Here is a 25,831-nt window from a genome sequence, read left to right on the forward strand (position 1 = left end):
TTGAATTCCCTAAACACTTCACTTTTTCAAAATCCTTTGATGAATTCTATCTCACTTGATCTTCATAGCTACTTCTGCATAACTTGGGAGGCAGTAGTAATCACCCATTTTGTAGATGAATCCGAAACCAGAGAGGTTTGGTGATTTGCCCAGGATCACACAGCAGGTACTGTCCGAACTGAGACGAGCATTTCGCTTCTTTATCTGGTGTTTTTGTGTAGTAAAGTTCACAATCCCTTATCTGAAATTCTGAAACCCAAACAAAAACAACAAGTCTATTTTTTTCTTTCCTAACTCATTTGATGGCAAAATTTTTACCTATCTTGATCTAGGTTTGGCAATAAAACCTGTTTCGAGATGATGTGAAGCTCTTTTTGTCCTCTTTAGGGAGAATATTCGTATGTTTTTTACCAAAATTTTAATGTGTTCAGTTGCAGGATGCTGCCCCAAATCAGTGTGTTATATTTATTGTATTAGTCATATTGTCTTTCTACAGTCTCTCCCCCAAAAAATTCTGATTTCAAAAGCATAATACCAGAGTTTTGGATGATAATTGTAACTCTGAAGTAGACTGTCTTTGTCATCTAACAGAGCGAGGCAATAAGGTATTTCCATTAACCAGAGATTCTGGTTAACAGTCACTATAGATGGCGTACATGTATTGCTAATGTTGAACAAATGAGACTATAATGAAATAGACTTAATATCAACTCAGCAGTTGTTGTGAGAGTGAAATAAGATAATTCAGGTAAATCATTTATCACAGCGTCTGGTTCATAGGACACATTTCATAACGAGAGTGTTAGCTATTACCTTTCTCAATAAACTTTGTATCCCCATGTTACAGATGACAGGCAGAGGTTAAGTAACCTGCCAAGGTCACATGGCCAGTAAGTGGCACCGCCGGGGACGAGACACCCAGGCTGACTGTTCCACCCAAAGCATATGCACGACCAGTGGGGTGGAAATAATTCTAGGATCTTCCAGGGGGCTCTAGAAGTCCTTCCAGATCATCATTATGAAAATTAATTACTGAATCATTGGACTGCAGCATGTGGAAGTGTTGTTTAATAGCCTGCTGGTTAAGAGGTTTTGCTGGCTACAGATAGAGAGAAGGAGTAGGAGAGGGAGAGGGAAGGAGAGGGAGAGAGAATAAACTAGAGAATGTCTTATAAATTAAAAAGTTGGAATGACTTTATGGAACAATTGGCAAACCTCTATGTCAGAGAATTATTACAAGAATATTAACTCCTTTGGATAGACTAGATGAGGTCTTCCTGGGAATTCTGGCAAAGAAAAGATACTCCTAGGACTTTCCCCAAAGTTCTGTGGACTAGGCCAGTGAAACCTATGGTTTTTGGGTAGAATAATAACTATGTGTGTGTGTGTGTGTGTGTGTGTGTGTGTGTGTGTGTGTGTGTGTGTAATGAGAATTCCCTCCCCTTCTACCCTCCTGACAGCTCCCCTGATGACAGCTTTTTTGCCTTCTCAATTTCCTGCTTTGAACCCAGGAAATTTTCATTTGCTTTGGTGGGGAAGGTGGTGGGCTGAGAGAGAAGGGGCAAGAAGAGGAGAGTGGGATACAGATCCTTGAGAGAGGAGAGGAGAGGAGAGGAGGGAAGTGCTTGCTTCAAAAATGGATTCCAGTCCAGCCTCCGTCCTTCACGACTACTGTCCCAGATGGTGAGAGCAGAGCTCCCATGCCTGTGCCTGTGGTCTGTCCGGGCAGCCTGGCAAGACAGTGAGCCCCTTGGTGGCTAAGCCCGAGATTAAGAGGACCTCAGTGCCATTGTGCTGGCAGCTGCTCAGGCTCACCCGTGTGCCGTGCGCCTCAGCGCATGTCTGGTCTTCCTCGCTGTTTGGAGCAAGGCACTTGAAAGGCACCCCCTCCCCCAGACTCCTTGACATTTGTCCAGAGATTAATTGGGCTAATCCCCTTCTTGGAAGAATAGGTTGGAGAGTATGTATTCAGGGAGGGTGAGGAGGCAGGCCAGGATTGAAGAGGCTAGCATTAATGAAGGCACTGGGGCTTGCTGGAGCCTTTGAAGGAAGAAAAGAGCAAATTTCTCTGCTGTTCCTGGACAAGGCTGACAGGTGGGCAGGGAGACTGCGGTTCTTCTGTTCCGCCCGGCTTTGCCAGAAGGTCTGTGCGCACCAGCAGTAACAACTTTTGACAGCACCAGCTGTCACTCAGGGAGGGAGCGCTCCCGGCACACCTTGGCCTGCCATTCTCGTTTCTTGTACTGAGGGCAGAGGGTGAGAGCCCCAAGATAGGCCATCCTGAGTGTGGAAGACACGCATTGCCCGGACGCTTGTCTGGGATGCTTACAAAAGTGTATATTTACAGATTGTTTTGAATCAAGCATTCAAAATGAACATCATTTATTACTTGAGATTTATGGTCGAGGGGAGGCAGGGGGCCACGTACAGTGTTTTCTTGTGCTGTATGCAGCTGTCCATACTCGACAGGGGATGCAAGTCTCTTCACCTTATTGTCTAGTAATAATAGCTAGCGTTCCCTGGGAGCTGCGTGTGTGCCAAGGCACCGGTCTAAACATTTTACAGGTATTAATTAATTTCCTCTTCGTAACAGCCCAAATGAAGTAGATGCTAATATTGTCTCCATTTTACAGAGTTAGTACCATGCCCAGGATAATTTGTAAATCGTGGCACCAAGACTCAAATTCCTATAGTCTGCACTGGCTGCATTGCTAACAGAGAAAAGGGACTAAGCATTTTGCCTGGGCTAGTCTCGGTTTGGAACGTGACTTCAGTGAGATTGAACAGTTAATTGAGGATAATGCATCCCGGGAGAACTGAGGATAAAAAGCCATGGAAATGCTCTGAGGTCCCTGGGAACCCTCTGAAAGATATGTGCCTAATTGTACTATCGGTAGAAAATTTCCTCCAGCTAACAGGATTGCACGCATGTGCTGTGTTTCATTGTCAATTGCTGTAGGCACCAGCTTTAACAAATACGAAAGGACTGGTGGTTAATCAAATGAACTTAAGAGCATTCTTTAAATGGGATTTATATTGATGTCCATCATAAAAACTATTAATAATGAGGAACTTAAAAAACGTCATTGAGAAGTGAAAGGGAATCTGCAAAGGTATGAATATCTGTTCATCCTTTATCAGAGGTGGGGTAACCAGGTCAGAGAAATGACAGATGCTAATAATGGCAGAACAACAATGGGGAGGCATATCTTTGTGGTTTTGAGCACCGTGAGAGCTCTTTGAGTTCGGAGCATCTAACGTAAATCTGTTTGTTTCTTCTGTGTAACCACTGTCCACTCAGCAGGTCGCACGCACACAGCCTCTTTGGCCAGCGATATTCTTTCCTATTTTGAGAATCGGTTTCCTGGCACCAGAGACCAGTGCAGATTCTCAAGTGGGGTTCAGGAAGAGAAGGGAAAGTAGATACAGAGTCAAATCACCCCCCTCTTTGAACTTTAAAACCACCTAAGAAGGAGTACTGTCTTCATTTTATGATGAGGAAACTAAAGATCAAAGAAGTTGCTAACCCAAGACCACACAGTGGGTAAGTGGCCAGACTGGACCTGTGCACAGGCTGTGACGTCCAGGGTGGTGCTTTCCGCACGGCCTCCACGCCTGCTTGTCACCATGTGTCCAGCACTAGGTGGTGAAGATGGTGAAGGAAGGAAGGGGAGAACCTCATCTTGCCAGACTGGCACCATACCCCATCCCTCCTCGGCTTTGTTGCCAGACTGTTTTTGCCACATCCTAGTCAGTCTCCTTGCTATAGGCGGGGAAGGTGTGGGGGGAAAGGAGGTAGACATCCTTGCTTCCTAATTTCCCTCTTATGTCCTTCTCCCAGTTCAACCACAACACCCTCTCTCACCTCCTAACTGCTCTCATCCCATGTGGATCTTCACTGCTTGTTTGAAGCTGAGAGCTCACTGCTGGTGGCTACTTAAGATGGAAAATGACGGGGGCGCCTGGGTGGCTCAGTCGGTTAAGCAGCCGACTTCATCTCAGGTCATGATCTCGCGGTCCTTGAGTTCGAGCCCCGCGTCAGGCTCTGTGCTGACAGCTCAGAGCCTGGAGCCTGTTTCAGATTCTGTGTCTCCCTCTCTCTGACCCTCCCCCGTTCATGCTCTGTTTCTCTCTGTCTCAAAAATAAATAAACGTAAAAAAAAAAAAATTAAAAAAAAAAAATAAATAAACGTTAAAATAAAAGATGGAAAATGACAAATGACTTTGGTAATCTTTGGTAAACTCCTGGGCTTGAGAGATTTGAGCTCACAAATTGAGATCTAGGTAGATCTTTCTGTGTAGTTGGGAAGGTCTTTTTTTTTTTTTTACCCCCCCCCCCCCCAACGTTCATCACTGGAGCAGAGTTATAGGCTCATTACACCCAGAAAAAAGCTTGATGCTAGAGTTTGTCAGAAGAGAACCTGTCCCAAACAAAAGATTTCCAAATAAACTATTAAAACAGGCTCTTTTTACAAGTTGGGATCACTAGCAAAATCTCTTGCTTCTCCATATGTAGAGTCTTCTGATAAAATGCTCAGTGGTATTCAAGTTGTACTACTTTTTGCATAAATATCAGTCTTATTTATACAAGGTAATATCATATATATCTATCTGATTTTATTTTAAATTTTAAATGTGTTTATTTATTTTCAGAGCACATGCGAGCAGGGAGGGGCAGAGAGAGAAAGAAAAACAGAATCCCAAGTAGGCTCTAAGCTGTCAGTACAGAACCTGACCTGGGGCTCGAACCCACAAACCATGAGATGACAACCTGAGCCAAAACCAAGAGCCCAATGCTTAACCAACCAAGCCACCCATGCACCCCATACCTGACTTTATTTTAACATGGTTTAATTTGATAGGTGACAGGATCAAACCCAATTTTTCCTTCGTGGTACTGGTATGGTGTTTTGGGTCCACATAGCCCACTGCACGTACGTACCATTCTACGGTCTTTCACTCACATGCCTTTGCCTCACATCAGATGTGAATGCCTTAGTTGCACAGACTGTGTTTTAACTTCTTTTGCATCTTAGTGGAACATCCTTCCACCCTTACCCTGTCTAATCCATTTTCCACTCAGTAGCCAAAGAGAGCTTTTGTGAAAACATAAATCAGATTGTGTCATTTTCTTGCTTAAAACCCTTCAAGGTTTTCCCATTGCCTTAAAATACAATGTGCATGCCTGACTGGGGCTCACCACTCCCTGCAAGTTCTGGCTCTTGTCTCCCAGCTCTAAGCTCCTGGCCTTGGCTCAGTGCTCTGCTGCCTCAGGGCCTTGGAACCTGCTCCTCTCTCTGTCTGGAATGTTCTTCCCCTGGCTTTTGTACAGTTGGCTCCTTTTTAAGCCTCAAGTCTTAAATGCTTAAATGTCACCTTAAATGTCAGAAAGACCTTTCCCTGAACACTCCACACGAAGCAAGTTATTTCTGTTATGTTCTACCTCTCCACTCTGTTTAAATTTCCTTATAGTATGTATCGCATTCAGCGATTACTTTATCAACTCACTTTGGGTTCTCTGTTCTTTCATTAGAATGTAGGCATCAAGAGGACAGGGGCCTCTTTTGTTCACAGATGGATCTTCAGCACAAAAAATAGTGGTTGGCATGGATCAGTGCTCCATGTATATGTGCTTAATAAATGCAGGCATGAATGAACAAATGAACAATCACAGAGATTTTCCTACAGTCATTACCCAATAGGAATTACGTGTAGGGTTCTACCAATGGTTTGAGACTTTTGTATTTACCCAAATGGATGGTGTGACCCCTCATGCTTGTGAACACATGCCAACCACAAGAGAAAGGCTTATTCATATTATATATTTTATTATTATTATTGTTATTGTTATTATTATTATTATTATTATTATTATAAGAGAGCACTGCCTGAGAACGAGAGCAGAGACAAGGGACCCAGGGCTACTCTGCTTGTCTGCTGCTCCCGCATAGTCTGGATACCTCTTTCTGCTGAACCCTGCATCTTTTCAAGCCGGAGACAGCCACACTGCCTTTGGACACTCTTGAGTACAAATGAGAATGAATTGGGAGATTCTCAGTCCTGAATTTGAAAGATTTTTCTTCATAGCTCTTTAAATAAAGTATCTGCTTTTACAAGAAGCTTTAAAAGACACGGAGGTGGATAATTAGGATCTAACCCCTCGTAAGGTGGCCGCTGCCCTGATGACAACATCACGCCCTCCGGAAGCTGGCCATCTTCAGAAACTGGTTATTTATACTGTCATATCCAAAGCCCTAGGTTTCTTTTTCAGATCTGGTGTTAGCATGCTGGGAAGCAAAGGAGTGAGCCTCACTGACTCTATAGACATTTAGGGTGACTTATTTTTGGCTCTGCCGGAAAATTTCCAAATTTATCTTAAAGGAAAAGTGACCAGACCCCAACAGACTAGGGTGTTCTCAGTACCTCTATTGTTCCTCGATTTATGCACTAGGGGCCTGGGAGCATACTGTGGAAAATAACTTCTCCAAAACATATTATCAAGATCGTTTGAAATGTATTTTCTGAGACAAAGATGTTATCTTATTTAAAATTTTATATTTGTTGGGACACCTGAATGGCTCAGTCGGTTAGGTGTCTGACTTCGGCTCAGGTCGTGATCTCATGGTTCGTGAGTTCGAGCCCCACGTCGGTCTCTGTGCTGACAGCTCAGAGCCTGGAGCCTGCTTCGGATTCTGTATCTCCCTCTCTTTCTCTTGCTCCTCTCCCACTTGTGCTCTGTCTCTCTCTGTCTCTCAAAAATAAAATGTTTTAAAAAAAGTTTAAATCAACTTTTAAAAAATAAATAAAAATTTATGTATGTTTATATTTATAGTGCTTACTAGAATTTCCAGTGTACCATTTTGGTTAAGTTCCTACAGCACTATTAATAATAGCTAATGTGGACTCAAAATAGAAAATGACAAGGATTATTCTAATAACATTCAGGAAAAATTTCATCCCTGCATTATCAGCTCTTTTGAGATTGAAAAATAATTTCCTAAATTGTGGCCTAAGGTGCTAATCTCCTAAATACTGTCTCTTCTCTCAGTTCTTATTTTGTTTATTGCCTTTGAATCATTTATGGATTTAAAGCCACCCCACTGAGTACCAGCTCATCTCTGCCAGGTGCACTGGGTCTCAATGGGTTGGAAGTGAAATGTGGGGTCCCAAGCAGGGAAAGAGATGGAAGCCACACTCACAGTTTATTTGCTCACAGATGTTCACATAATAGAGGCTGAAATTTAAGAAGTAGTTTTTTTCTCTTTGTATTTGTGAGGAGACAAAGAAAAACGGTTGTGTGGGGGTTGGGGAGGCAAGGGGCAATGAAACTCTGAGAAGAATTGGGAATATCCATGTTCATCAGCCCTGGCAAGAGAATAAACTCATTGACAAGGGTATTGATTTTTATTCTCAGGAACACAGACTAGGGCATTTGACTCTTGATGAATCATTACCAAGTGACTTTTACATGAGGAAGGAACTAGGGCTTGATCCAAGATGAGGACTCCAAGAACCATCCATTGATTTCTCCCCTCTCCCAGCACCCTGAAGAGCTGTGGAGGAATCATTATGCAGTGTCAGGGTCATGACAACTCCCGATGCTTTGCGATAATGCTTAGACCTTGGCAACAGATTCCCCCTCCGCCTATGTCAGTGACGCCAGTTTTGGTCTGTGTTGACTGCGGTGACAGGTCGCCTCCTGGTACTGAGTTCTCTGTTCTCTCATGCAAGGAAAGGGAGGACATTGTGGATGAAAGAAAGACATTTGCTGTGACTCTCTAGGCGAGGATTTTCTAGGCTAGAAGTGTAGAAGCCACAGTGTTTCCTCCTGTGTGCGCTGCTCCTATAGTCAGGGTTAGTCACCAAAGGAGTAATTGCTTCTGGATTATGACTTTTGTGGTCAGAACAGCTAGATTTCTTTTAGATTTGATTAAGTGTTGGTGTTTAAGATGCTTTTCCAATGTGTTAGGATTCTTCTAAAATTGCACTTGTTGTGATGAGCCCCAAGGGTTGTATGTAAGGGTTGAATCACTAAATCCTACACCTGACACTAATATTACACCATATATTGGCTAACTAGAATTTAAAAACTTGGGGGGAAACTTATTACATATATTTACATATATTTTAAATTCATGCTAGGTTTTGCAGGCCAGTAGACATTATTCCATTCATATTGCCAAAGATCTTATTTAAGAAAACATCCTTGATTAGGCTTACTAAATCAGGACATTCTTTTATTTTCCTATCTCATTTACTAATTATGCAAAATAATTTTTTTATCTCGTTCAGCTAATTTCCACATGACATTTAAATTTGTCAATCAGTTACTCTTGAAACTAATCAGATGATGTCAAATCCCTAAACTTTTAATAAACAGGTTCAAACCCCACAAAATGTCTTCATTTGAGAGACTGAAAATAGATGTAAATCTTTAAAAAGAGCAGATAAGAGAATATTTTAAGTGAGACATAGTGTTTTCAGGCAACAAGATCACGTAATCATGGGAATATTTCCAGACATCTGTTTTCAAAATGTTCTCTTTTTTTAAAAAAAAGCAATTTCTAAATTCATTGTAAAAACACTCCTCCATTATGGAGGGGTAGATTTTAAAGGAAAATAGAATTACATTTTTAAAAAAATGAATTAGTGGATTTATTGTTTTGAAAAAATACCTTCTAGATACCTTACAGGGGTAGCAATCTCTTATATTGCAGAGCACATCAGAAGATTTGTATTTATGTAAAAGAGAAATACGAAACTCACCTGTAAGCCTGATAACTTCAGTATTGCCATGAGACAGTGGAGTACCAGAGTTTCATGGATACTGCCATCCCATTGCAAAATACTCTAGGCAATTAATGAATAGTAATTGAGTATGTATGTAAAGGGGGACATGGTGCTCTGAGTGTTTTTTTTTAAGTTTATTTATTTATTTTGAGAGAAGGAGAAAGCATGCGAGCAGAGGAGGAGCAGAGAGAGGGAGAGAATCCCGTGCAGGTTCCTTGCTGTCATCACAGAGCCTGATGTGGGGCTCGAACTCATGAACCATGAGATCATGACCAGAGCCAAAATCAAGAGTCAGACACTTAACCAACTGAGCCACCCAGATGCCCCACTCTGAGTATTTTGAATAAAATAACTTATAATTCAGGCCGGGAAACATGTATGCAAGAAGAGAAGAGGAGAATCCTTCTTTCCTCACAGCAAACCAAGATATCCTAAAGCCATTTCTCTCTCCTAATCTTTAGGTCCTTTCAAACTCTGGGGCATTCTAAAGGAATGCCTGAATCTTTTCTCTGCTGCTGGTGATCAGTCTTAAAGGGGCAGATGGCACCTTGTTTACAGTAGCCCTGGGGTGAGGATATCAATTACCTATTAAAGGGAAGGAACTCACCGCCCAGAGGAGATACTCATTGCACCAAAGGTCACATGAGTCAATGACAGTTTAGGACCTAGAACATTAACTGGAGCTTTATTCACTCAAACACCCAATTTTCCAGGACAGAAAGCAAGCTGGTTTCCCCTAAAAGATGGATCCTTTTTCTGTGGCATCTGACACTCCATTTTTCTTAATTACCTAGTTGTGGTGCTCAAGAAGATGTGAATGTGTCTGTGTGGGACTAAAAGAGGAAATCCAACTGTTCAGATATGAAGCATTGTGTGAACTGAAAGGGACATGTTATGATCGACAAACTGTCAGAAGAAATAATGATGAAAAATTTCCTTCAACGATAACTAATTTCCTTATTGAAAGGAATCAGTCTTCCAATACTGTTCCACACCGTGTATGTACTAAACGGGGCCTTAACCTGTGCCTTCCCTAGCAGCACAAACAGCACCCCCTTGAACCGTACAATGCAGAAGTCCTGGTCCCCTGTGAGGGCAGTGCCAGGTACATAGTAGGTGCTCAGTAAGTATTTGCTGGATGGGTAAATGCATTCAGTGGTCTCTTCAACTTCCAGAATCATTTCCCTGTGAGACTCCAACACACCCTCTAGTCTTCCTGGTTGAGGGGTTGAGATACTGGTGCTCACCTATTGTGTGGTGTCACCTATTGTGTTAGTAGGCAGGAACCATTATTCTCTTCCTTTTACAGGCACGCATGTGAGTGGCTAGTGTATTGAGAGTTTAGAAACAAGACTGCCTCTGGTTTTACCTTGATCCTGTAGTCCTAACTTGCTCTTTGGTCAAATAATAGTGAATTAGCCTGGACCTACAGAACAGTGGTCATCCAACTAGCCATTAAATGAGCATTTTTTAAAAACTTGTTATGGCCAGGCTATACTGGGAAGTACAAAGATAGATGATATAAACTCTGCTCTCAAATCATTATTTAGTACATGGCAACTTCTAGAAAGTTGGGGGTTGTGGGAAGGGGGCAAGTCCATCAGGTCAGAGGCTTCCCAAGGTATTTGCACTTAGAAGAAGACTGTGCTGTTGACCTATTTTGTGGGCCCCTTAGAATATGGTTTAAAATGGAGATGTCAGAATTGAATTTTAATGATATTCAGAAAAGAGGAGAAAGATGAAGCTTCTATGGCTCACTCTTACCCCCTGCCCCATCTGTTCCCCAACCATAGGCCTGGGCAGTGCTCAGTTTCCCTCCCCAGGGAAGATCAGGGCGGCGGCAATGTGAGGACAAGGAGGGGGCATTGGAGGTCTGAAGAAAACAAGACAGTTCAGAGTAGTGTGAGAGGGAAAGGCTGTATATGAAAGATGTGCTATGTATAGAGATGTCATTGGGGTGCCTGGGTGGCTCAGTCGGTTAAGTGTCTGACTTTGGCTCAGGTCACGATCTCCCGGTTCGTGGGTGTGAGCCCTGCATCCGGCTCTCTACTGTCAGCACAGAGCCTGCCTCGGATACTCTCTTTGCCCCTCCCCACTTGTGCTTTCTCTGTCTTAAAAATAAACAAACATTTAAAAACAGATGTCATTAATAGTAGCTAACATTCACTTAGTGCTCCCCATTTGTCAGAGACAATTCTCAGCACTCTGCATTCATTGAATATTTGTAACCACATGTGGTTGATATTATTAATATTATAGTGTTTTTCAGATAAAGAGATGGAGGCATGGAGTCATTAAGTTTCTTGCTCAAGGACACACCTAGTATGTGGTAGAGGTGGGTTTTGAATACCTCACCACCGCTCTATGCCGCACAATAGCATAGAGTGCAGGAGTCCTCCCGTCTCTGCGTTTCCGTCAACATCAGTCTGAAAGCAGATGATCCTCCTTCTGACATCAGAAGGTCAATAGTAGCCTAACACTAAATCATGATTCCTACATCATTCACCCCACTCCATCTCATCACATAGGCATTTTATTGTCTCACATCATAAGAAGAAAGGGGAGTTCAGTATGGTAAGATTTTTCAAGAGAGAGAGGGAGGCCACATTCACATAACAGTATATTTTTATTAGTACATTAATAGTATATATTTATTACAGTATATTGTTATAATTGTTCTATTTTGTTATAGCTACTGTTGTTAACATTTTGCTGTGCCCGATCTGTAAATGAAACTTCATCGTAGGTATGTATATATAGGAGGAAACATAGTGTATACAGTGTTCCATACCATTTATAGTTTCAGGCATCCACTGGGGGCCTTGGAACACGTTCCTCCTTGGATAAGGGGGTACCACATATGATACTTGGATGTGAGAAGTACATTGAATGTAGGGCCCAAGGTGGGTACCCAAGTATCTAGTGTAGAACCACCCCCACCCCCCATGATATTATCATTATGATGGGGAACACCAGAGGAAGAGCAGATTCGGGAGGCCAGAAAAGAGTATGGTTTGGGACAATTTGAAATGAAGGCATCTTTGGGACCTGCAGTTGGAGATGTTCAGTTAGCTGATGGTATACGGTTCTGGAATTCAGGAGAGAAATCTGAGCCTAAAAGAATTTGAGATAGATCTAAACAAAAACAAAGTAACAAACAGAGAAATACACATAGCAGGAAGCCATTTTTTTTAATAGTACTTGAAACTTTGACCCTAGATTTTGAGCAGCTGATATTCAGAGTTGCTAGTTACCACGATCCCTAGCATTTATACAAAATAGGCTTTCACACATGAAGTTTATTTCTCTGGCTCTTCTCTTAGAGGGCCACACTGAGTGGTAATTTTTTTCTTCTATAGCCTTGATGGATTTGCAACCATACATCTGTAGTCTTCCACTCATCATTTGTGGCACCGTTTGCCAGCATTATTGGTATAGTTTGTGTCCGTGGAACTGATTGACATATGCGGACATCTGATGCACCGTATTGGTCCCATGAACACTACATACCCACCAAAGAAGCTGACTGATAGCAATACTGAGAAAGAGGGGAGATCCTGTTGATGTTTTTATGAGTCTGTAAAAATAATGTTTCTGGGCTTCTATGTTCAATAAATCTACTTGCAAAACCGATGGAACATTCTATATTGTGGGGAAGATAAATTAGCCTGATGCCTGTGAAGTTCTTTGTTTCCTGTTCAATAAAAGAGGGCTGCCCACATAGAGCTATTGCCCACAGGAAACTGGGTTTCAATCTTTTAATAAAAGATGTCCTTGAAGGGCAACACGTGCACCCTCTCCAACCCCAAATTAGAATATGCCCCTATTTTCGGACCTTGGATGAATGCCTATCAGAGAATCAGTTTCATGGAGATTTTGGGTGATGGGTGGTTTAAAACCAAAGGTCTTCAGCATTGGATTAGTGGTGGCTTCCTGTGGCCAGAAGTCATTCCCACAAAGCATCTTCTGTCTGTCTTTCTGTGGGGTGGAGTGGTGGACAGTGCCACTCCACATGAGGACCTGGCACTCGCTGGGACTTTTCGAGGCAGAAAATGGACGGAAAATTACAAAGAGAAAGAAAAATGGCAACCAATACATTAAGCAGTGCACAGTCATTCTGAAGAAAAGCTGGGCCTGCAGATTTCTGAATAAGCAGGATGATAGGTGCCCCAGGACATGCCTCTAATTTTCTCTCTCTAATAGGAACTGCCTGAAGGGCCATTCCTTCTATTCTGTGTGCAGCCAGGATAGCTGTTGCTAAGCGAGTCACCGCTGAGAGAAACTGATGTTTTCTTGAAAGAGGCTTTAGCATTATTCTTCCATTTCTCTCTAAACTACGAGTGTTTAAAATTTTTAAATTGTCTTCCCCTACTGATAGAAAAACTTCAGTAAATGTTTGTATTCTTAAATTGTGTGTGTGTGTGTGTGTGTGTACTCATGCCCGCCACTGACTCTTACATAATGAGCATTCGAAAACTCTGCCCCTTGCCTATTCAAGTGAAGCTCTTTGGAATGGACATGGGTGAGCATGCCATTAGTATTTCAGTTATAAATTGTTAGTAGTTGTTAGTGAAAAAGAAAAAAATTGTTGTAATGCCATATGTGCATATATATCTTGATACCTTAAACTGAGAAGTCTTGGGATGAAGAGAGAAAAGACTGGAAGAGACTTCTCTAGCATCCAGCAGAGAAGCGATTATGGAAGTCAGCACATTCTCTGTTCAGTGGTTATGCACTGAACACCTACTTTGTGCCTTCAAAGAAAGCAGGTCTCCGCCTGAATGAGCCTCTGTTCTCCTGAGGAAGCCCAGCTGCCCTGTTCCATGACTCAAGTGGGTGCCATTTACCAGGCAGCGTGGAAGCCCTTGGAGGGGTGGTGTTGGTGAGGAAAGGAAACTTAACCCCTGCTGGGGCAGGTAGAGATCAACAGTATGAGGAAGAATAATGCAGTGGGAGGGGAGAGATGGTAAAACGGGCTGCTCCTTCTGGTGGGACTGAGACAGCTCGGCAGCTGGGACACAGCTAGTCCTGTGGATATCCAAGGAGGAACATTCTGGGTGTTGATTTGGGGTCCCATCCTTGCACATGAACACAGCCCAGCAGGCCTGAGAATGACCTCCTGAGTGGCTTGCAGGCTCCCGGGGAACAGGAGGCCCATCCTCGGCAGCTGTGAGCTGCCACATAAATAAGGCACCAGAGCTTTGTTACACTCAGTCTGCTCCCTGTCAGGCCTGACAAGGCAGCCCCCTTTGTGCTCCCTGATAATGGATTTCCTTTCTGAGGCGCCATCAGGTTCTGAAACACGAACCGTGAACTGGTAAGCCCAGCTCCTGTCTCCCTGCTTCTCCCTCTACAAGGCCGGGTCCTCAGAAGCTTTTAAAGACTTTTATGAACGTGGATTGTCATTGTCTTGTATAAAATGAATGTCCAAGCTTTGCACGCAGTTTAATCACCAGCTGGCTAGACCTCAGCCTGCGGTTACGAAGTCTTTCAGAAAAATCGGCCCTTCGGCCACTGCTTGTGAGGAGGGAGAAGTATAAACTTCTGTTGTGAGGAGAGTTGGGAGTCTTTGGGGTCTCTCCCCCTTATGTTCCTAGTGAGCTTTTTTTTTTTAACTTATAGAAATAATGCATTTCTTAGTAAGTCCAACAGTACAATGGTAGAAAAAATAGCAATCTCCAACCCTTCTCTAATAATTTGTATAGTAGAATAGAGCAGAGGTCAAGCTTAGCCACACTGCCTGATGTAGACCCTGTCTGCCCCTTGCTAGTGACCTTGCACAAATCAATCTGTTTTGGCCTCATTTTCCTTATCTGTAAAATGGGAGTCATAACAATCTTTTACTTACTTTATGAGGTTGTAGTGAGTATTAAATGAGTAGCACGTTATACATTTACAAATAATATCTGGGGAAAAGTAAGCACAATATTCATATTGACTCTTATTAGCATAGCTATTAGGAAATGTCATTTGTTTCTTTGTTTTCTCGTAAATCATCACATAGAATTTGGCAACTCATTTTTTTTTTCTTAATTAACCTTAGTTCTATTGCGAGCATCTTTCTAGCTCCAAACCTAAACATATGTAGATGTTATGGTCAATTTTTAACAGCTGCATACTACTACTTAATGTGTACTGCCATTTATTTGTTTGAACATGTATAACACTTCAAGTAGGTTGTTTCTAAGTTCGTACTTTTACAAACAATGTAGCAATAAGGACTACTGCACATATACCCTTTGTTCTGTTGCTTTAGTTTCTGAAAGATTCTCTAAAGTGGGATTGCTAGATGAAAAGTTCAGAGACTCCGTCTTCTATTCTTTTATGATTTGTAATTCTATCTTGAAATTTTTTTATTTGGTTAAAGTTGACATAATGTCACATTAGTTTCAGGTGTACAACATAGTGATTCAACTTCTCTATACGTTATCCTCGGCTCACCACAAGTGTAGCTACCATCTGTCACCCTAAGTTATGAGATTTTAAAATGGTAATAGATGTCCCGAAATATCAGAGCAATTTGCACTCCTACCAGAAATTTATGAGTGCTCGTTTCCCCGTGTGCTTACCAGCAATGGATATTATCAATCTTTAATTTTTTCCAGTCCAGCAGGCAAAAAATAGAATCTCATTGTCCTCACTGACTACCAGTGAGATTGGGTATATGGAAGGGTTCTAAGCTGAGGCATTTAGTAGTAGGATTTCTGGTTTGAAAGATCGCTGGGGCTCCATATGGAGAGTCAACTAGGATGGGAGTAGGGAAGGCTTGTCTGGAATTACGGAGGATGGTCAGGAGGTTGTTTCTGTTCTCATACTTTTATCTATTATTTTGACACTAATCTCTACTCCCAGATGTCAGCCTCTAACCCTGACCTTTATCCTGGCTGCCAGCATAACTGTCCTTTTGCTGTAACAGGCATTACTGTCTGGATGCCACTTGCAGAGAAAGCTCAACCTCAAAATGTCCAGAACAAGTCTCTGTCTTCTGTTTTCCCTCTCCCCAAATCTATCCCTTCTCTTACTTTTCTTGATTTAGTTAATGGCCTCACTGTCCCCCTAACTGAATCTAGGATTAGGTTTAGTTAGGTCTTGCCTAAATTACAGCACTTTGGAGTCACTCTTCAATCCTTGTTCTCTACCTCCCACAGCCCATCTGTCACCAAGTCCTGTGATTTTACCTCTGTCTGGTCGCTTAAGTCCTCCTTGTGTGTCATTCTCTTTGCAGCTGCCATTTGATCACACCTCCATCATCTCCTTCTTGCTTACTATATACCTTCCCAAGTTCCCAGCCTGATCAGACGCCTTAGTTCTATTCTCTCTGCTTGGAATTTTCTCCCATCATATATCCCCAAACAGTGAAGGGAAACTCTCTCTTACACTCAGCTTGAGACTTCCTTTTCCTGCCAAGTCCTCTGTTGCTCACACTCGACTTCAGGAAGGACCAATAACTCCTTCTCTTGTGTTCCTGTTGTACTCTCTACATCACCCTGTACTACCAGTACTTGAATCCATAGCACTGTCTCCTTCAGAGATCTCTGACCTCCTTGAGAACATGGGCCATGGCTTTCTCATCTTTTTATCCAGCACACTACTTGGCAAAAGGTACTAGTTAACAAGAAAGGCACACTGGTTTAAACTTTTGTGGCTAAGAATTAAATTACTAGTAAAATGTCTTATCTTTAATTTTTTTAAATTTTATTAATTTTATTATTATTATTATTTTTTTCAACGTTTATTTATTTTTGGTAGAGAGAGAGACAGAGCATGACGGGGGAGGGGCAGAGAGAGAGAGGGAGACACAGAATCGGAAACAGGCTCCAGGCTCTGAGCCATCAGCCCAGAGCCCGACGCGGGGCTCGAACTCACGGACCGCAAGATCGTGACCTGGCTGAAGTCGGATGCTTAACCGACTGCGCCACCCAGGCGCCCCTATTATTATTTTTTTTAAAAGGTGCTTAGAACATAGTAGTTTGTTATTTATTCAAACACTATTTTACTTTTTTAAATTTTATTTGTTTATTTTGAGAGAGAGAGCAAGGCAGAGGAGAGGGAAAGAGAGAATCCCAAGCAGGCCCCGTACTGTCAGCACAGAGCCGGGAGATCACGACTGGAGCCAAAATCAAGAGTCAGATGTTTAACTGACTGAGCCACCCCAGTGCCCACCTTCTAAGAAATTTGGAAAGAAACTGAAAAGTGGAGATAAAAAAGTGGTATCACATCATCTATGTTTTCATTTATAATTTTATCTTGCCTTTCCCCATCTTAGTAGAATGAGTTCATAATTATCTATAGTGGGATGAGTACCTCCCATCTTTATGTACCCATTCCTAAAGTCTGGGAACCCTAGAATAACCCAAAAAGAAGGGAGCCTGCTGTAATATTAATTAATACTGGGAAGAGAAGGGCAATCCTTTAATATAGTAAGAGTTAAGAAACGTGTTACCGGAATGTTATTTTTCTCAATGTTTTGATAGATGTAATATTTTCCAGTGTGGTGCCATGGAGTTTACAGCTAAATTCCTGTGGGAACCGAGCTTGGGATGAATTGAAATGGATAATGGGTGCTCATCTTGAAACACTACCACCCACTGTATGCTTTATCGCTCATCATAATGTTTTTTCCCTCAACAATGAAGTTTCTCAGATGAGATTCTGCTGACCTTCCTTATTCATTTTCAATGACCAGCGTAAATGATGAGCAGACTAGTATCTGTTGTCTACTTTATGGTAGGGCTTGAAAAAGACAAGGGAGATGAGCCAAATCTCATCCCACCAGACCTTTATATCATTAGACTCAGAAACAAACAAAGCAGTTGAACTTCCTTTGGGATTTCTGGTGTGTGCTTCATCAGCTATGATGGTAAATCTGTTTTGTAACTGACTCTTCTCCCTCCTTCTTCCATGATGAGGGATGTGGTTGCAATTTCCATTTGTGCAGTATAACATCTTAATTTCTATTCTCAATCCTGTGGTGTTGGACATTTAAGTTTTTCCGTCTTACTGTTGTAAAAATTATAGTTAATAAATATTTTAGGCATTAAGCATTTTTCTGTATTTCAGAATTTATGTCCCTAAGCCATTTCTAAATACAAAACTACTGAATCAAAGGATTATTAGAACAGTTTAAGGGCCTTGATACATTTTGCCCATTTTTTTTTTCAAAAGGGTTTTCAAATTTACATACTCCCCCCGTTATGTATGAAAGTGGCCATTTTGTCACGCCATTTCAAAGAGTGAGTGTTGACTACTAAAAACTAAATCCCTGCTAATTTTCTAGGTGATATATTGTAATAGGATATTTACAGATGGGACCTCACATCTTCAGGAAATCTTCAGACTGACCAAGATTGTTCATCTGTTTGTAAAGTTTTTAACTAGACTCAAAGTCTGTTATAGATAACTTTAAATGTTCTGATAGCCCTACAATTCTAGGCTACTCTGAACATTATTTCCATTTACAAGGTACACAGTTACACTTCAAAAATGGATTGTCATGAGTAGTCGGTCTGTGTCGTCTTTGTGTAGGAGGGATGACTCCTGTAAGAGATGGCAGAGGCCCCAGGGAGAAAGGAAAGGAAAGATGTTTGATTAGGGGTAAGTTGGGTAATCAGGGAAAGGATGAGCTCACTGAAATTTGCTAACCGTAAGTCATAGTGTTATGACCAAAAGGGTTGTTAGAGAATGTAACCAGGGGCTTGCTTGCTTTTACAGCTTAAAAAAAAAAAATCACACACATTCCTCTAGATAAAGGCAGGGGAGGGGAAAGGATAAAACAACAGCAAAAAACCTTGTGAGTCTCCACTACCTTTAAATCTAGACCCTCTGAACATCATTGCAATTCATGGAGAGTCCCTGTTTTTCAAGAGACTCGGTTGCCTCTGTAGAGTCATCTGCCCTTCCTGAGCTCCTAACATGCAAACTGCAAGGTTTAGATATCAAATCACTATTTGGAAATCATAATTTCAATGTTCTCCAGAGCAGGAAGTTGCTATTTGTGGCAAATCCTTCTCAAACTATCTCTAGCACTTCACAGATATTTTCTCACTAGTCACCACATATTTTTATTGTTGTTCCTTAATGGGAAAGTTGGTCTGGTAAGATAAGATTCTGCTGCACTCCCTTATTTGTTTTTAATGCCCAACCAAAGCAATCGACAAATGTGTATTATTGTCTACTTTGTGGTGGGCCTTGAAAAGGACTGAGAAGACTGGCCTAATCTCATTCCACTAGCCTCTTCTGTTTAGGAAAAAAGCTAAGGTGATTAGTGACGGAATTCTGCTTCCAAATAGATTACAGTCAAGTTTAATAGAGACACACATGCACTAGCAATGGAATTATTTCAGTGGGTAATGTGTGCTAAATGTTGGGGTACAACTGTGAAGACAGACCAAAATTAATAAATAGTTAAATTTTTCTAGAGGTTAACAATTTAGAAAAACTTGCAAATAAATCATTCTTATTTGAGGTTCGCTAAAACCCTGCTGTGTATTGTAGTGACATTTTATAGCTATTAAATAAACAGCAAGTAGAATTCCATGTGTCAGAACATAGAAAGGAACAAATATCTCAAGTTCATGGCTCAGTGAGAAGGTTCACCTTCCTGGATTAAAATATTCCAGGGGCGCCTGGGTGTCTCAGTCGCTTAAGCATCTGATTTCAGCTCAGGTCATGATCTCATGGTTTGTGGGTTCGAACCCCATATCAGGCTCTGTGCTAACACCTCGGAGCCTGGAACCTGCTTAAGATTCTGTGTCTCCTTCTCTCTCTGCCCCTTCCCCACTCATGTTCTGTGTCTGTCTGTCTCTCTCTCTCTAAAAAATATATAAATAAACATTAAAAAAATTTTTTAAAAAGATGCCACAAAGTGACTTGCAGGGCATGCGATTTCCAAGGTATAGGAACCTTTGGAACTAAATTAGATATCCTTGATTTTTTTTTAAGTTGTGATTTGAAATATGATGTCTTAAAAGTGACGCTTGCATGGATATACAAGTTGAATTGGGATGAAGAGGAACTGATTTATAGAGGCTGACTAAATAATGTTGTAATAGCCAATGTATGATACACTTGGACTTCAATTTGGATGGGAGGCTGGTGTCAGATGGAGAGCAGAAGTTCTAATTGAAGGATGTATCAAAAGTCAAACATGGAGATCTTGGCAGTAAAATGGATACAGTTGATGACAAATAAGGGGAGAAAATTCGATTTTGAGGCTGGGAAAAAGAAGAATGGCAGTTCAGCTGGCACAGACCCGGCTCCTTGAATTCTCAGGCAGGCAAACAATTCTCTGAAAGCATTCCTGTTGCTAGTGGAGCACAGGGCTGGAGGTCATGACACAGCAGTTTTCCGGTTTGTTTATAATCACAAAGTTAATTTGATTGGGGGGAGCTCTCAAATAAGAGCTAGGGAGACTGCAAACCTGAGGAATAACTCTGTCAAAGCAGTGCTTCCAGTGTTGGTGAGTGTGTTTTTCTGCTGCAAGGACATCAACACTAAGCCACTTTATCCCATTTTCTCTGCCTTGTTTAGGGAAGGGGTTTCTGCAAGCTGCAACATGGACAGTTAAGACGAGAGTTCTTTTGTAAGATTTCCATTTGTGTAGATTTATAAAGTTTTCAATCTCCTTGCAGAAAAGTAGATATAACTATTTTGACAATTTGTATTTTTCTGGTTTCCCCTAACAGACACAGTTTCTGAATGCCTCTTTAGAATACAGTACTGCTATTTTAGTGATGCGGGCATTTGAACAGGTCAGTGGTAGCAGAAGCTTTCAAATACAAGGGTGTTCTAAGCAGATTTCAATATAATTAGTAGCTCATGGAATAATTATATTTTCATGTTCCAGAGTTTTTCTCATTTTAATAATCAGGAATATTATATAAGAGGAGTATTATGTAACCAGATCTCACAGATTTTAGTGAATAATGGAGAGGAGGCTAGGTTAGGTATATTTCATGGATATAGAAAAGTCAGAATTTTTAAATGGCTTTTTACTTTACCCGAGTCTCTGTGTGAGGGAGGCAAGGAAGCAAAATGTGAGGAAGCACAATGCTAACAGGATTTTTTTTTTTTAACGTTTATTTATTTTTGAGACACAGAGAGACAGAGCATGAACGGGGGAGGGGCAGAGAGAGAGGGAGACACAGAATCCAAAACAGGCTCCAGGCTCTGAGCTGTCAGCATAGAGCCTGACGCGGGGCTCGAACTCACGAGCCGCCAGATCATGACCTGAGCCGAAGTCGGACACTTAACCGGCTGACCCACCCAGGCACCCCCTAACAGGATTTTTTAAAGTAATGTATTTTTTTTTAATTTACATCCAAGTTAACATATAGTGCAATAATGGTTTCAGGATTAGAATTTAGTGATTCATCACTTCCATATAACACCCCGTGCTCATCCCAACAAGTGTCCTCCTTAATGCTCCTTGCCCGTTTAGCCCATCCCCTCCCCCACAATCCCTCCAGCAACCCTCAGTTTGTTCTCTGTATTTAAGAGTCTCTTATGGTTTGCCCCCCACCCTGTTTTTATATTATTTTTGCTTCCCTTCCCTTCTGTTCATCTGTTTTGTATCTTAAATTCCATGTAGGATTTTTAAATCCTTTTGTTCCAGATCTTTCTTGAGTAGATGAGACCTTAAGTCAATAGTGGTAATCAGTGGCTTCCGGAGGCAGACTCTTTGATCTGAAGTGGGGAAAAAAAAGGTATCTGACCAAAGACCTTCCAGTGTCTGGGGCACAAGAGAAGCTGACAGTTCTGCCTTCTTTCTCCTTCTCTCCTCCACAGACCACTCTTCCTCCTCTAGTGAAGTTTTCCTGCATTCTCTGAACTTTGCTAGGTTATCTGTATGGACTTTCTGCTCTGGAAATTATCATACATTGTGCTGTAAAAATGTATTCCAGGCTCTTCACAGCAAGTTGACAAGCACTTCCTAAAACCTACTACTATGTAGTCCATACTAGTTCCTGTGCAAAAAATTTCCTTTATGTTGATTGAGTCTGGCTCTTTGTCTCTATGGAAGCCTTGATAGAAAGCTAAATAATACTTCCAGTAGGATGCTGTTTGTTTGGGATTTGGAGAGTAATGCTGGGACAGAAGTTCATTAGTGAATTAGTGAATATATATATATATATATAGTGAATATATATATAGTGTGTATATATATATATAGTGAATATATATATTATTATATCTTATTTAACATTTGTTAGGAAAAATGGTACCTCCTATACCCTCCTACTGCTCAGTAAACTCATATAAACTATATTAAGGTAATGATGTTGGTAAAAGTTGCTTTGTCATTCAGAAACACATTTCCATCATTGGGAAATAAATCGTCTTGAGTGGATAATTTGTGTAATGTTCCTGTTGTGCCTCTTTAACTGGGTGTTTCATGTATGGAAAATACGTGTAACTTTTTTTCTAGAGATAAAGCCGCAGAATTTATTCAGACCATTTTACTGCATCTGCTATGTGGAGGAAATTTTTTTGTTTTGTTTTATGGAAAAATGATTTTTTTCAGTAGATTAATATGGGCATGACGTATTTCCATGGTGGGAATGAAGAGGGGGATACGGAGGTAGAGTTGGGAGAATATAGAGGAGAGAGACCTAGGTAGAAATGGAACAGATCCTAATAAAGCCTGTGCGTCCTTTAGGAAAGAGAAAAAGGCACAGCTGCTCCTCTGAATCTAAAATAAATAAATAAATAAATAAATAAAGATTTGTCATTTAATTATTCAGCTACATACGCCCTGTCAGTGATGAGGGTGAAGAGAACTGAATAATCTATTTAAATTAAACTGTCACAAGGCATTCTTTGGGGCCCTGGCTACTTCTCTGACTCACTGTGGGAGGTTTGCTTTTGGGGTTGGCATCAGCCCAGTCGTGATGGTCTGATGTCCTTGCCAGCAGAACCTAAGGGGTGGGGAGTGAGTGGGGCGCAGGGGGAGAAGGAGACTTGGGACACCTGTGCTTACCCTCCCAGACTCAGGTAAACACACTCCCTATGAGAACACAAACCCATGCCTGCTCCTGTGATATATCATACCCTGTAATTCTAGGGCAAATCATCATTCCTTTGCTTGCTTTTGAGATTTTTTTTTTTCTGAACCAAAGTTGGACTTTTCCACAAGATTCCCTACCCAGCGTTTAAAGCTCGCTCTGATCTATTCCCCTATTACTTTTGTTCCATTACCAAGGTTCTGTAGCCTTCAGTTATAGGACCCAGGTGCGATTTTGCTAGCAGCTAAATCTGGTCCCTTGATAACTAACCAAAGGCAATGGCTTCCTGCAGAGGCTGCTCTAGACTTGGGCTTGCTGTGTGGTCAGACTACTAATTGCTGCCTGCGACGTTTGTCCCAAATGCCTAGGAATGAAAATATTCTAGTCTAAGACTCTCGTTCTACCTCTCCTGTGATTTTGAAGTTACATATGGATGGTTCTAAAGGGGGGCAGGCAAGGTGCCTGAGGTCATAGCTCTTCTCCGGGTCTCACATTCCTCACCAGATAAAGGAGAGGGTTTTCTTAGGTCATTGCCAGCTCTAACACACCAAGAGATCACAGTGTCCACATCTTTATCACTGTTTTCCTACCAGTTCCTGCTCAAATCCCATCTGCTTGTGAGGCCTCTTTGACCAGACTCCCCCGCCTCCGTCAAAATTAATCTCTCTTTTTGCAATATCATCTCACCATGTTCCATTATAACCCTCACCGCAGCCTGCTTTGTATTTTCGGCCTTGGATGTGTATCTGTCTGCCTGACTAGACTGTTAAGTCCTGGGTATCAGCACTGCTCATGTCTTATTTATCTTTCCATTTCTCACAGCGCTTCCTGCACTGCAGGCAGGCACTTGAGAAATGTCTGAGTTGAACAGAACTTCTCACTTGCAGTCACAAGGAAATGATCTGTAAGCAAGAACTTAGGAATACAACAGGTAAAGTCTCAATTCTTATTAACCTCATTAAGAGTGTAGCAATTGAGGAGATAGCTCCTTGCTACCAGACCAAAGTTAATTAAAAGGACAGCTGGCTCCAACAATCCTAGTTCCCTAATGCACTTTTAAAGTTCTATAGCAAACAAGGTTCTTTCAATTCCTGCCAGATTAATGACCCCACAAAGAAGGGGCCTCTACAGATATTCCAGGAATAGCAAGTCTTGGAATCCACTGCGCACAGAGACCGATCAGAAGTCTTTTTCACTCTCCTAAGACAGAAAATTCAAAATGGTATTATTTCAATGTATTCTTCAAAGATTTATTGAGTCCATAGTATGTTCAAGGTTTTGGGGGACATACAAAGCTGAAAACACAATTAGCAAAGTGAGTAAAATGTCAGTTATGGGGTTCAGAGGGAGAAAGCTCATATCTGACTGGACAAATCCAAAAAAGCTTCCTGTACAATGTAGAATTTGAGGATGGCATTCAAAGATAAATACAATTTAAGTAGATGAGCAGAAGTGAGGAAGTGGGGAACCCTGGAGCATGGATTAATAGTCCAGTTTATTCAGGATAGGGGTTATATATGTCAGAGCAATGGGAGATAAGACAGGGAAGGTAGAGGGGGTTCATGCTGTGTGGGATATTAGATCCCAACTGGGTAGCTTGTCCTGAAATTGGCAGGCAGTAGGGTGCTAGAAAAGGATTTGATCAAGGGAGTGAATATTGTCAATCAGAGATCAGCAAACTCTGGCCAGTGGGCTACATCCAACCTGTTGTCATGTTTTATTGGAACATGGCTGTGCCCATTTATGTATGCACTGTCTGTGGGGGCCTTTGGGCTACATGGAAGAGTTGAGTGATTGTGAACGAGACATATAGCCATATGGCCCACAGAGCCTCAGCTATTTACTCTCTGACCTTTTATAGAAAAAGTTTGCTGACCCCTGAGGAACATCACTTGTTCATTCAGCCATTCATTTATTCACTCACGTATTGATTAATTCAACAAACGTTCAGCATTTCCTGAGTGCTAGGGATATGCTCTGGTGTGGTTTTTTCCCCATTATTTAATTTAAAGTTAGATCTTTATTCAAATTGCTCTTCAGGATTATTGACTGAATTTAAATTATTGTGTGATTCGTTGTTAGACTTGCAGTTTCTTCAAATGCTATGAAAATGTTCATTTTTCAAGCATTCTTAGCTAATCTTTTTGGGGCTAAAGTTCAAGGAATATATATATATATATATATATATATATATATATCTCAATGATTAGGTACAAAGCAAAAATATAAGATAGTAAAAGTTAAATAATGCAGTGGAAAGGTTATCATATTGTAAGTTAAAGACAGGGAAGCCAGTTATACTATATAGATGGTCCCTAACCTTCAGGTTTGACTCAAGATTTTCCAACTTTACGATGGTGTGAAAGCACAATACACATTTAGTAGATACTGTTCTTTGGGTTTTTAATTTTGATCTTTTCCCAGGCTAGTGACATGCCATACAGTACTCTCTTGTGATGCTGGGCAGTGGCAGTGAGCCACAGCTCCCCGTGAGCCACGTGATCATGAGAATAAACAGCTGATACACTTATAACCATGCTGTTTCTATACAACCATTCTATTTTTTACTTTCAGTGTAGTGTGCAATAAATTACATGAGATAGTCAACACTTTACTATAAAGTAGGCTTTGTGTTAGATGATTTTGTCCAACTGCAGACCGTGTCCGTGTTCTGAGCACCTTTAAGGTAAGCTAACCTAAGCTATGATGTCCAGGAGGTTAAGGATAGTAAATGCATTTTCAACGTACTAATAGTTTCAACTTATGATGGTAGGTTGAGAAAGATATGTATAAGCAAAAATTAATTTGGCCTCCTTATTGATAATGGTATATCTTTTTTTTTTTTTTTCAACGTTTATTTATTTTTGGGACAGAGAGAGACAGAGCATGAACGGGGGAGGGGCAGAGAGAGAGGGAGACACAGAATCGGAAACAGGCTCCAGGCTCTGAGCCATCAGCCCAGAGCCCGACGCAGGGCTCGAACTCACGGACCGCGAGATCGTTACCTGGCTGAAGTCGGACGCTTAACCGACTGCGCC

General features: G+C 41.4%; 1 protein-coding gene across 2 annotated transcripts in view; it reads left to right on the forward strand.

Moving 5' to 3' along the window:
* Positions 1–25,831, forward strand: part of RASGEF1B (RasGEF domain family member 1B) — a 562,649-nt gene that overhangs the window by 289,469 nt on the left and 247,349 nt on the right. The gene's annotated exons all lie outside the window — the stretch shown is intronic.

Source organism: Prionailurus bengalensis, chromosome B1 (assembly GCF_016509475.1).
Source record: "Prionailurus bengalensis isolate Pbe53 chromosome B1, Fcat_Pben_1.1_paternal_pri, whole genome shotgun sequence".
Lineage (NCBI taxonomy): Eukaryota > Metazoa > Chordata > Mammalia > Carnivora > Felidae > Prionailurus > Prionailurus bengalensis.